A 12,906-nucleotide genomic window follows, 5' to 3' on the forward strand; every position below is an offset into this window, starting at 1 on the left:
TGCCTGGGACACCCTCTATACAGGCAGACCAAGGCCTGACTTTCCTTACAAGCGTTGGGAGAAAACGTGATGGCCCACACTCACTTTGGTGGTGTTGAGTCAATTCAGTCTTTTTTTCCAATCATTTCTTTTTTTAAAAACATCCATGTGACCCCTAACCAGTATGGCTCAGTGGATAGAGAGCCTGCCTGAGGAAGGAAGGGTGCTGGGTTCAATTCCAATCAAGGGTAAATGCCCTGATTACGGGCTTGATCCCCAGTAGGGAGGGTGCAGGAAGCAGCTGATTAAGGATTCTCATCATCTTGTTTCTATCTCTCTCTCCCTCTCTGAAATCAGTAAAAATATACTTAAAAAAGATCCATGTGAGAGACAGACATCAGCTGATTGCCTCCCACACTCACCCTCACCAGGGCGTGGGGTCAAGCTTGCAACCGGCAAACGTGCCCTTGACCAGAATCAAACCTGGGACCCTTCAGTCCAAAGGCCAATGCTCTATCCACTGAGCCAAACGGGCTAGAGCGAGTCAATTCAATCTAACACTATTCGTTTTCTAAAAATGTTTTTGTTGATTTTCTAGAGAGAGAGGGAGAGGGAGAAACATCAAAGATGAGAATCATTGATCAGCTCCCTCCTGCCTGCCCCCTACTGGGATCAAGCCCCCAACCTGGGCATGTGCCCTACCAGGAATCGAACCAGTGATCTCTTCATTCATGGGTCCACTGCCACCCATTGAGCCACACCTGCTGGGTGCACTGTTGTTTTCAATTTTTTTAAAAAATATATTTTAGCCGAAACCGGTTTGGCTCAGTGGATAGAGCGTCGGCCTGTGGACTCAAGGGTCCCAGGTTCGATTCCGGTCAAGGGCATGTACCTTGGTTGCGGGCACATCCCCAGTGGGGGGTGTGCAAGAGACAGCTGATCGATGTTTCTCTCTCATCGATGTTTCTAACTCTCTATCCCTCTCTCTTCCTTTCTGTAAAAAATCAATAAAATATATTTAAAAAATAAATAAATAAAGGCACCAATACCTTTAAAAAAAAAATATATATATATATATATTTTATTGATTTTTTACAGAGAGGAAGGGAGAGGGATAGAGAGTTAGAAACATCGACGAGAGAGAAACATCGACCAGCTGCCCCCTGCACACCCCCCACCAGGGATGTGCCCGCAACCAAGGCACATGCCCCTGACCAGAATCGAACCTGGGACCCTCCAGTCCGCAAGCCGACGCTCTATCCACTTTGCCAAACCGGCCTCGGCTGTTTTCAATTTTTGAAGCAATTACAGATGCCCCCCATTTCCCTCTTCCCTGCTCCCCCTTTGCCTCCCTCTACTCTGCCCCCATTGCTTGTAGGAGCTCACCACATTATAATCTGTGTCCATGAGCTATATATATATTATATATATTTTAGAGAGGAAGAGAAAGAAAAAGAAACATCAATAATGAGAGAGAATCACTAAATACCTGCCTCCTGCAAGTCCACTCCACACTGGGAATTGCACCCCTAACCCACGTCTGTGCTATGACCAGGAATGGAATCCTGACCTCCTGGATCATAGGTTCACGCTCAACCACCCAGCCTCACCAGCTGGGCTATCATCTTGTTCTTCTTCCTTTTTTAAAAAAAATATTTTTATTAATTTTTTACAGAGAGGAAGAGAGAGGGACAGAGAGTCAGAAACATCTATCAGCTGCCCCCTGCATACTCCCTACTGGGGATGTGTCCCCAACCATGGTACGTGCCCTTGACCGGAATCGAACTTGGGACACTTCAGTCCCCAGGCCGACGCTCTATCCACTGAGCCAAACCGGTTTCGGCTGGGCTATCTTCTTTTGAAATATTTTTTAAAATATGTATTTTTTATTGTTGATGTTACAGATGTCTCCCATTTACCCCATGTATATGTTTTTTTTGGGTACTCTCCCAGTCTCCCCCCTCCCCTGGGAGATCCGTCAGTCTGTCCCGGGTAACCAGGCCCCTGGTCCCATCCCCTCCTTCCCCAGCCCCACTGGCAGCTACAACACCTGGTTCCTCAAGTTCCTGGGCTGGAAAGCTGGCCCTCGCCTGGGCGGCTGAGAAAACTACATTACCCAGAAAGCAATGCGCTTACGCAAGTGGCAATAGAGGGCCTCCGCATCAGGTTAGGGCGGGACTTCCTCGTGGCTGACATTTTAACTTTTGGAGCTGTTTGTTCTCGCCTCACGGGCTTCAGCGCGCCGATCGCCAGAAGGAGGAGCCGTGGGAGGCCGCGTCCCGCCGGGCAGGGCTGTCTGAGGCGGACTGACCCCCAACCGGCGGGACTGGGGTCCCCGTGCCCCCCGCCTCCTCTCCGCGGACAGAGCTCCCTCAGCGTCACCCCATCGGCCCTCCCGCCTCGGGGCCGGCGCCGCTCAGCCCCGCAGCCCAGGCCGCAGCGCCCAGAGCAGTGAGTGCCCGTGGGGGGCGCAGGGGGAGGGGGAGGGCGACGGGCTGCGGTGCCGCCGGGGAGGCCGTGGGGGCTGAGCCGGGAGGGGAGAGCCAGGCCTGTGTGTGTCTAAAGGCGACAGAGAGGAGGAGCGGCGGCTCCGGGAGGAGGGTCCCTTCCTCCTCAGGGGACGGGCTGGGGGCTGTGAACACAGAGGGACATGGAGCCCCGAGGGATGCGGGCATCACCCGGCCCGGGGCTGGGCCAGGGCCCTGAGCAGCCTGAGCCCCGGGTCCTGGCGGTGGGTGCCGGGCCCTCCACAGACCTTCAGTTCCACAGGTTCCTGCAGGTGCAGAGCCGCTCAGGGGGCTGGTCTGTGGGGCTGATGTCAGGGCCTCACACTATCGGGGCCTCTGAGGTAGGGGGTCCTGGGACTGTCCAGCCCCTCCTCCTGCCCCGGGACCGGCAGACACTCAGCCCCGAGTCCTGAGGCCACGACTAGGGCTTAGGAAGTGGATTCTGGTTTTGGGAACGGGTGGAGTGAGATGTGGGAGGTCCTCCCAGGAGAAGGTACCAGGATGTGCAAAGGCTTGGGGTGGTGACTGAGCTGGCTCAGCAACTGGGAGGTGTACTTAATAAATATCTATATATCTATATATCTATATCTATACCTATATCTATATCTATCTATCTATTTTTTGGCCCTAGCTGGTTTGACACAGTGGCTAAAGCATCGGCCTAAAGACTGAAGGGTCCCAGGTTTGATTCTGGTCAAGGGCACATGCCCGGGTTGGGGGCTCAACCCACAGTAGAGGCTTTCAGGAGGCATTTGATCAATGATTCTCATCATTGATGTTTCTAACTCTTCCTCTCCTTTTCTTTATGAAATCAATAAAAAAAAAAAGTTTAAAAATAATAAAATTAAAAAAAATAAAAATATATCTATATATACTTTTATTCTGATTTTAAATGTGGAAAGGAAAGGAGAGGGAGAGAGACAGACAAACATCCATGAGAAGAAACAAGAATCAGTTCCCTCCTGCATGACCGCTACGGGAATCCAGTCCCATCCCCAGGCAGGGGACTTGACTGGGACTGGTATGTATCTGCGACCTCTCAGTGCATGGGTTGATGCTCAATCAACTGAGACACATGAGCCAGGACTGTGAATCACTTTAATACAGGGAATCATGGTCAGCTCAGAGGATCAGTGTGACCCTGAGGACTGGTTTCTTTTGGGGCCCCTGTTGTGGGAGGTGGGTGTCACAACACAGCAAAGGGACAGACATGGTCATGTAGTGTGTTGAGGAGAGATAGTGGTTTCCCAGTGGCCAAGGCCTTTAAAAGATGAGTGGACATGAGATGAATTGGAGGCTGAAGAGTAAATCCAACAAGAGGAGACTAGGGCTGGTATATAGTTACGCCTCTAAACACTCACCAGGGTTTTGCTGTGACCCTTGGTGTGATCTGGGGGTTGCAGTCAGTCTTGTGGGTTAGTTAAGAGCAGCGGTTCTCAACCTGTGGGTCACGTCCTCTTTGGGGGTCGAAGGACCCTTTTACAGGGGTCGCCTAAGACCATCGGAAAACATAGATATTTACATTATGATTCATAACAGTAGCAAAATTACAGCTATGAAGTAGCAAGGAAAATAATTTTATGGTTGGGGGTCACCACAATATGAGGAACTGTATTAAAGGGTCGCGGCGTTAGGTAAGGTTGAGAACCACTGGCTTAGAGGCTTGAGTGGTCACCTGTGAGACTCACTGGGCTTGGTGCACAGGGCCACCGGGGCTGGGACTTGAGTGACGGGTAAGTGGAGAGATGTTGGCTGTGAGTGCTGAGGGGACATCAAGTGCAGCACCAGGGCAGGTGGGCTCTGGGTATCTGAGATCTGATTGTGGTTGTCAATAGGTGAGGTTGAGGGGAAAACCAGTCATACAGAGAGGCCTTCATAGAAGGTCTCAGGGCTGCCTCTGTGAGTGTGGACTCAGAGTCTGGCAGTACTTGATCCCGTTTGAAGTTGGCAAGCATTCTCCTGACCACACCTGCTGAGTAATGAGGAAGAGGCCAAGGAGATGCCTGTGGGGGGCTGGGCTGTGGGAGTGCAGGAGTGAGGGCGGTGTGGGAGAGAGTGATGTGCACGTGGAGAGGGCCCTGACATTGACAGGAGAGTGAATGAAGGGTGGACCCATTTCTGGCGGGATCTGGCTGATACAATAAGAGGAATTTTAGGTTAGTTTCCCAAAAAGAGGGGTGTTGTGGTGTAACTACCCACCTTCCATTTGTTGTGATGGCTGGCACAGTGATCCGTAGGAATGAGATAGCATACATCAGTGTGACCTGGGCTTGAAAATCTCCACGGGCATGCATAAGGGAGAAGGGGAAAAGAGAAACAGATTATGGAGGAGATGAACTTCAATTTTGGAAAAGAAGGGATTAGGAAACAAGCTGTCCTTGCCACGGAAAATTTGTGTTATCTTTGAAGTTGTCCCTGTGGGAATGAAGCTGTGTGAGAGAATTATTATTCAAAGAACTATGTGCATCAGGTAGTGCAAAGTGATGGCCTCAGCACCTTGGGTTTGGGGTTGTAAGAGTGATGCCATGTTTTTGGTGTCTTGGAGTGATCTTCCGGGGGACTGTATGGGTATTGCCTGACATAACCAGTGTGAAATCACTCACAGTCCCTTTATGGCCAATGTCTCTCCTTACCCTATGTTCTTGACACCCACTCTATTTTTTTTTTTTAAATATATTTTATTGATTTTTTACAGAGAGGAAGAGAGAGGGACAGAGCGTTAGAAACATCCATGAGAGAGAAACATCAATCAGCTGCCTCCCGCACACCCCCTACTGGGGATGTGCCCGCAACCAAGGTACATGCCCTTGACCGGAATCGAACCTGGGACCCCTGAGTTCGCAGGCCGACGCTCTATCCACTGAGCCAAACCAGTTTCGGCGACACCCACTCTATTGACAAGAGGCAGTGTGGCCTACATGTGAGGCCCAGAGCTCAGGTATCTTCTCTCTGCTCAGGTGCCTTTATTGTTGTGGGAACACAAAATATCAGTAGGAATTTAAGAAGCAAGTGACGTTCCTGGGACCAAGGCCTGCTATCTTGTCCAGTGTGGGAGCGGAGGCAGTAGATGAATGTGGAGGGTCAGAGAAATTACATACTTGGAATCTTAGGAAAGAAGCCGATCATGGACTGAGCTTTGCCCTCCATGACAGGATATGAACTTGGAGGTTGTGGCCATTGTCTTCTCTCAGGAGGAGTGGGGGATGCTTGATGAGGCTCAGAGACTTCTGAACTGTGATGTGATGCTGGGGTGTTCTGATGCTGTGTGTTTCTGTGCTTGTGGTGCCTGTGTGTTTCCTGTGAGTTTGTGTGTCTCTGCACCCTAGAAACCAGCAAATGCAAAGGCATTCTCTTCCGGGGTGATGGAGAGGCCCATGTGTGTGAAAAGCCACAGCCCGCGTGGCTTTCGGGTTCAAAGGCTTGGAGAAAGGGCTGATGTCTCCTCAGAGCATCACTCCTGGACCCCTTTCAGCCCCAAAAGAGGCTGCTTCCATGCAGTTGCCTTAATGGGGCCCATCAAGTAAGTCAGGTTCTCCTACTGAGCCCTTGGTGTTTGCGGCAGCCCTGTGATGTATTTTGACCAATGAAATGTGGGAGTGAAGTCTGTTACAGAAGTGTCTAGAAACACTAAGACTAGCCATCCTTCTTTCCATTTCTAATAACACGTAGTAGGTACCAACATGGTGCTTCTACTTTATCCCAGTCCCAGGGAAACCCGGGTGTTCATGTGCTATGAACGAGAAAGATGCCTTCTTTACTCTAAGCCACTAAAGTTTGGGCCTGTTTGTTACCCACAGTAACTTCTAGCCTGTTTTAGTGGGTACGCATCCCCTATTCTACCCTCTAGGAGGCAGCAGAGCCTAACATAGAAGCCACTGTTCTGTTGTTAGAGACACATGGGTTTGACTTCCAGCCCTGCCTTTATTAATTCTACAATAATTCAATTTACGTTGAGTTTCTGAGCCTGGGTTTCCTCCCCATTAAATACATGGTTAAACCATCTTAGGTTGCAGAGAGGATGAAATGAAATAATAATTCAGGTAAAGCATCAAATCCGGGCCTGGCACCTGTAATAAAACATTAACTGTTAGCTGCTTAGCTTCACATTGGGTACTGACCACAGACATCCAGACAATGTGGGAAATGTCAGCGTATTGGCCTATGTAACCCTTCAAATACTGCTTTGAAACGAGTAGAATGGGATTATGAATATTCTCTTATAGCCTGCTTTTTCTCTTAATTATGTGGTATTTTTATGTTAAATATAAAGAATCTGACAGCTGGAGTGGCACAGTTGGTTGAGCATCTTCCCATGCACAGAAAGGTTGCCAGTTCAATTCCTGGTCAGGGCACAAACTAGGTCTCTCAGTTGTATTAGTGGTGGGTTAAGGGCATGCAGGAGGCAGCTGATGGGTGTTTCTCCATCTCAGTTCATTTCTCTAAAATTCAAATAAAAAAATCACTACATATATCACTATATATATTCATTTAGATTTGTGGTCTTCAGGAATCAATGAAATAATACTTTTCACCTCAGGGAGCATTCTGGATTTCTCGGAATCTGAAATAATGTCTCCAAACAAGAGATCAGTTGCAGACAACACTCCACAAAAGCCTAAAACAGCCACCAAAACCTCAAGTTGTCATTACCCAGTGCCACTCAGCGTCCCAAAACCAACACTGCAATGGCCAGTCAGTGACTGGGATCCTACTGGCACCTGGGGGGCCTGGAAAAGTCCGTTACCCAAAGGGCAATGGGCCCAATGACGGCTGAGTTTAGCCAATGAAGGCCCAGAAGAGTCACATTACCCAGGTGCCCCTTGGTTCGGGTGTGACGTCCAGCACCTTTCTCCTGTGGTCATTTCGACCTCCTTCCTCTGTTACCACAGTCAGGCTCTGGTGCTCTGCCTTAAAACCACAACGAGGCATCAGAGGCAGTGTCCCTGCTCTAAGTGGTGTGTCTGAGGCTTGTTGAGTCACAGCAGGTGGGATTGAAGCCTCCTTGCTTTCCAGACTCCTCCGCTTAGAGTTCCACTCAGCTCACCTCATGTACCTTCCAGTGTCAGGTCCTGCAGCCCAGGCCTCAGCTTACAGAACGGTGAGTCTCTGGTGGGTAACAGACGGTGTGACACAGTGAAAGAGGGTGACGGGCGGCAATGCCAGCCAGGAAGGACGCGGTGGTGTGGTTGAGCTGGGAGGATTCGGGAAACCCAGGCCTGTTTTATGTCTAAAGCAACAAGAAAGATGAGGGAAAGTTTTGCGTGAGGAGTTTTTCTTTCATTTTCAGGGAGTGCCAGCATTGGTGCTTGTGAACAAGAGAGACGTTGTCTGAGGTGGGATTCTAACCTTTTCCCAGAACTGCTGAGAGGAAGAACGAGAAGACTGGCAGAGAGAGGACAGCACTAGGGGCAGAAAGAAGTCCTGTAAATGGTAAGGTCACTAGAAAGGTGTGCACTGAGGACTGGCCCTGAGGAAATGCAGGCATCTCAAGGTCACCTGGCCTGGGGGTGACCAGACTCAACAGACCTTCCTCTTTCCCCAGATTTCTGCAGACGCAGAACCGCTTAGGGGACTGGTTTGTGGAACTTATGTCAGAGCCTCACACTCTTGTGGCCTCTGAGATAGGGGTGCCCTGGGACAGTCCAGCCACTCTTTCAGCCTTTTTACATGGGGACCTTGATGAGACACCAAGCCCAGAATTCTAAGTCCAAGTCTAGTGTCATGTGAGTGGTCCCTGTTTTTGGCAGCCAGTGGAATGGGATGTGAGAGGTTTTTCCAGGCATAGAGTCCTGTGTGTGCAAAGACTCAGAGTGAAGGTGGAGCTCATTCAGGAACCAGTAGGTGTCGATTTTCTTAAAAAAACGAGCAATTGGAAACCATGGGACAGTAGTCCGGTCCAGAGGAGCTTTGTGACAGCGCCGGTGAGTTTTCTCCAGGTGATGGGGGCAATGGGAGGTTTGGAGCAGTGGAGGCAGGTGACTGACCCAGGTCTCATTAGACTCCCTGTTGCCTCAACATGATGAACAACATGGGTGAGAGGGAGGTTGTAAGAGGACTGGGAAGCCAACTGCTGTGATAGTGTTGGGGAGTGGGAGGTTATCTGGCACGTGATGATGGCCGTGGCGGCGCTACAAGCAGCTGGATCCGGTTCTGTTTTTAAAGTTGGTCCACCAGGATTTTCTAAGTATGATGTTGAGAGAGAGACACAGGTAACAGTTAAAGATGACGTGAGGTTTGGATTTCCCAGCTGGAGGTGTGGAAGCACCATCAACTGAGATGGAGGAATTCATAGTAGAAAGAGCAGTGTTCAATTGGGGATGCATAATCGTTTGTATTAGGCCTTTAGAGTGTGAGATATTTCATAGAGCAACTCATGGTACTCTGAGGAACAGTTCTGGGTGAAGACTTTGTTAAATGGTAGCGGGGAGTGTATGAAACGGGGAGGAGTTGTAGATCACTTTTTATTTATTTGTTTGTTTTTTATTTATTTATTTTTGAAGTGGGTTTCTTTTAAAACATATATATTTTATTGATTTTTTTACAGAGAGGAAGGGAGAGGGGTAGAGAGTTAGAAACATCGATGAGAGAGAAGCATTGACCAGCTGCCTCCTCCATACTTCCACTGGGGATGTGCCCGCAACCAATGTACTTGTCCTTGACCGGAATCGAACCTGGGACCTTTCAGTCTGAAGACCGACGCTCTATCCACTGAGCCAAACCGGTTTCGGCTCTTCTTTTTAAAAAAAAATATATTCTATTGATTTTTTACAGAGAGTAAGGGAGAGGGATAGAGAGAAACATCGATGGGAGAGAAACATCGATCAGCTGCCTCCTGCACACCTCTCACTGGAGATGTGCCCGCAACCAGGGTTCATGCCCTTGTCCGAAATCGAACCTGGGACCTTTCAGTCCGCAGGTCCGCAGGCTGATGCTCTATCCACTGAGCCAAACCGGTTAGGGCTAGATCACCTTTTTATTCTGTGATTGGACACAAGGAAGAGTAATTCAAACAGGCGGAGACTGGAGCTGCTGCATATTTACTTCTTAAACACTCAACAGGAATCTGTCGTGACCATGAGCCGAGGGTGTTTCACTCAGTCTGGTGGATTTCCTTAGGGGCCTGGGGGGTCATCTGTGAGACCCACTGGGCGTGGCCAAGAGGGCCGTAGGTGCTGGCACTTAAATGAGGGAGGCTGTGACTCCTGAAGGGACATCCAGTGCAGCAGCAGGGAAGGTGCGCTCTGGATCTCTGAGATCGGATGGCTTCTCACTAGGTAAGGCTGAAGGAACAAATCAGGGAGGGAAGCCTTCCTCTCAGGACTCAGGCTCTTTTTCAGTGTGGGCTGTCAGTGTCGGGTTAGTTCTGCATTCCGTTGGAATTTGCCAAGCGTTCTCGGCACCACACTCTGAGTAAAGGGTAGGAAGCCAAGGAGGTGACTATGAGGGCTGTGGTGGTGGGAGTGCAGGTGTGAGAGAGGTGTGGTAGGAAGAGCGATGTGCCCTTGGAGAGTGAGTGTGAATTCATGGCCACAGCACACTGACACTGACATACAAGTGAATGAAGGGTGATTCCCTTTCTGGTGGTGTCTGTATGATATCCAATGGGGGGATTTTAGGGTTACTGCTGAAGGAAGGGATGTTGTCATGCTACATGCTAGGTCCAAATCTTAGATGCCATGTATGTGCACACTTGCTTGTTGGTGTTGAGGGCTGATACAGTGATCCATTGGAAAGAGATAGCATATATCAGGGTCACCTGGGCTTGAAAATCGCCACTGCCATGGGAAAGGGGAAGGGTGAGGGAGGTACACATTACAGAGGCGGTGAATTTGAATTTTGGAAAAGAAGCTGATTCGGAAACAGCTGATCCTCATCATGGCATATTTGTGTTATCTTTGAAGTTGTGCCTCGGGGAATGAAGATATGTGAGAGAAAGTGTGCTTCAAAGAATTGTGTGGAACAGGTAGTGAAAAGTGATGGCCTCAGCACCCTCGATTGAGATTGGAAGGGTAAAGTGTGATGCCATGTTCTTTGGTGTCTCAGAGGGACAGTCCAGGGCACTGCCAGGGGGATGCCTGATAAGACCAGTGTCAAATCCCTCACACACTCTCTATGGCCCACAACTCTCCCTCCCTATGTTCCTGACAACCACTTACTGACCAGACCCAGTGTGAGGCCCAGAGCACAGGTATCATCCGTCTGCTTATCTGCCTATTGTTGTGGGGAAGCACAGTATCCATAGGAATACAAGGAGAGACTGACTTTGAAGACCTGGTATATGTTCAGATGTTGGGAGTAGAGGGGTGCGCTAAATTGGGAGGATGATGAGAAAAGCTGATCATGGACTGAACTGTCTCCAATATGCCAGAATATGAACTTTGAGGACGTGGCCATTGCCTTCTCCCAGGAGGAGTGGGAGCTCCTGGATGAGGCTCAGAGACTTCTGTACTGCGATGTGATGCTGGAAGTGTTTGCACTGGTCTCATCTGTCGGTAAGCCCTTCGCATCTCTCCTCGTGTCCTGAGGTGATGTCCTCTCTTCCTGTATTCTCCACCTGTCGCTCTCTGTCTCTCACAGCCAGTCCATGGACTCTGCTACTTCCCCCACTTTCTTGTCAACCGTGCTGCCGCTGCCAGTGCTGAGCTGTGTGGAGAGTCTTGAGGAATGGACTCCACGAGCATCCCAGGACCCATTGTCTGCCAAAGTGCAGATAGTGTCAGGGAGTCAGGAGTTCTACAGACAGATCAATAGGTTCACCTTGCTCTTCCTTTTCCTGGGAGGTTTACTATGTCCACATCCATGGCTTCCACTTTTGTCCCTTCCATCGAGCTTAAGGTCCTTGGTGACTGCCTTATGGTCTTTACTTACATGAACCATGAACGGTTCTCCTAAGGCCGTCCGTCAGTTATTATCTGTAATATTCTTCCATCAAATACTATTACATGCCAAGGTGCTCTGGGCCAGGGCTTGCTGTTCACCTCTGTTGTCCTTCATGAATACTCAGAATATTTAGGTTCCAGGTATTTGTATGGTAGGAGGTACCATGAGAACATGGTGTTCTCTCATGATGAATATGCACAATGGACTCAGAGAAGGCTGGGCACTTGTGAGTGGCGCCTGGGGAAGGTATGGTGCCAGTGCTGTGTTCAGATCATACCACGAGTGTGCTCCTGGCAACACTGTTTAGGTGCAGGTGCAGGTGCCACTGGCCACAACTCATTTCTTCTTTTTCTTTCTCATACCTGACAGTTGCTGACTTGTCATTTCATCAGACTGTTGGCTACCTTCACCTTTTGTGGCCTTTTACATCACCTGTTCCTCTGCACTGCTCTCTGTGCAGTGTGCACAAACACTGTCCTGCACTTGTGTTATGAGGGGCAAATACACTGAGTGGCCAGATTATTATGATCTCTGAATGCATAATAATCTGGCCACTCATGAATTTTTATCTCAAATGGGTACCAAGAGTATTCTAGACTTTTGCTGGAGATCAACGACCTATTTGCCCTGAGCTTTCTATCAGCCAGTGCGAAGGGGAAAACTGATCAGGTGCACAATTTACAGTATCTTTGATATCAAATAAATGAGGTACTCAAGAGAAGTACACCGAGTGGCCAGATTATTATGCATTCAGAGATCATCATCATCTGGCCACTCAGTGAATATGCGTAAGTCTTCCTCCAACTCCAGATACTAGTTTATTGAGTTTAACTTGGAAACAGACATAACTATCCTCCTGCACAGCCATCCCATGTCACCAGCAGAGAAGCACAGGTGGACACTCTTAGCAGAACAGCGAGCGGGAGATTCCGCTTCTCTTCCATGTGATGTTTGCCATCTTTTTGTCATATTTCTGGTGAAGTCTTTTCTGGATTGTTAGCTTCAGAGGCCCATAATTTTACAGCAACTTCTTATTAAGCTTTCCTGCAGATCTCTTATGTTGAGACAATTGCATGGAAACAGTGTAGTATGTGGAATACACTTTTGTATTATATCTTCCCTCTGATACCACAGTGAATATTCTTTTTTTTTTTTTTTTTACCATTCTCTGTTTTTAGGTTGTTGGCATAAAATGGAAGATAAGGCAACACATTTTGAGCGGAATGTACCTCTACAAGGAGAGTCACAGGTCAGGGCTTCTGAGACAGCTCCAGCTACTCAGAGGACCCATCTCTGTAAGAAGTGCTTCTCGGTGTTAAAAGATATCCTGCACCCGACTGAGTCACGAGCAGCAGACTTTGAGCCGAAAGCCTTCTTCAGTGACGCATGTGTGAGAGGCTTCTGTTTCAGTGCAAACTCTCATGAGCAACAGAGGGAAGCCAGTGGAGAGAAGCCCTGGAAAGAAGCTATGGACAGGGCTTCGTTTGTGAACAGGTTCAGCTTCCACTTAGCATGGGTGCCTTCAATGAGTGGGGAGGTT

At 49.0% G+C, this 12,906-nt stretch overlaps 1 long non-coding RNA gene across 2 annotated transcripts; it reads left to right on the forward strand.

Annotated features, from left to right (window-relative positions):
* The first annotated feature begins 2,175 nt into the window (after positions 1 to 2,175).
* LOC129147606 (uncharacterized) lies at positions 2,176 to 12,860 on the forward strand. 2 transcript variants are annotated; one of them, XR_008554908.1, is made up of 5 exons: positions 2,176 to 2,430; positions 7,500 to 7,584; positions 7,774 to 7,916; positions 10,855 to 10,978; positions 12,545 to 12,860. It is a non-coding gene; the product is annotated as an uncharacterized LOC129147606 (long non-coding RNA). The 2 variants fall into 2 exon arrangements; XR_008554909.1 differs by lacking the exon at positions 2,176 to 2,430 and adding an exon at positions 3,237 to 3,507.
* The last annotated feature ends 46 nt before the right edge of the window (positions 12,861 to 12,906 follow it).

The sequence above is a fragment of the Eptesicus fuscus genome, chromosome 21 (genome assembly GCF_027574615.1).
Source record: "Eptesicus fuscus isolate TK198812 chromosome 21, DD_ASM_mEF_20220401, whole genome shotgun sequence".
In the NCBI taxonomy this organism is placed as follows: domain Eukaryota; kingdom Metazoa; phylum Chordata; class Mammalia; order Chiroptera; family Vespertilionidae; genus Eptesicus; species Eptesicus fuscus.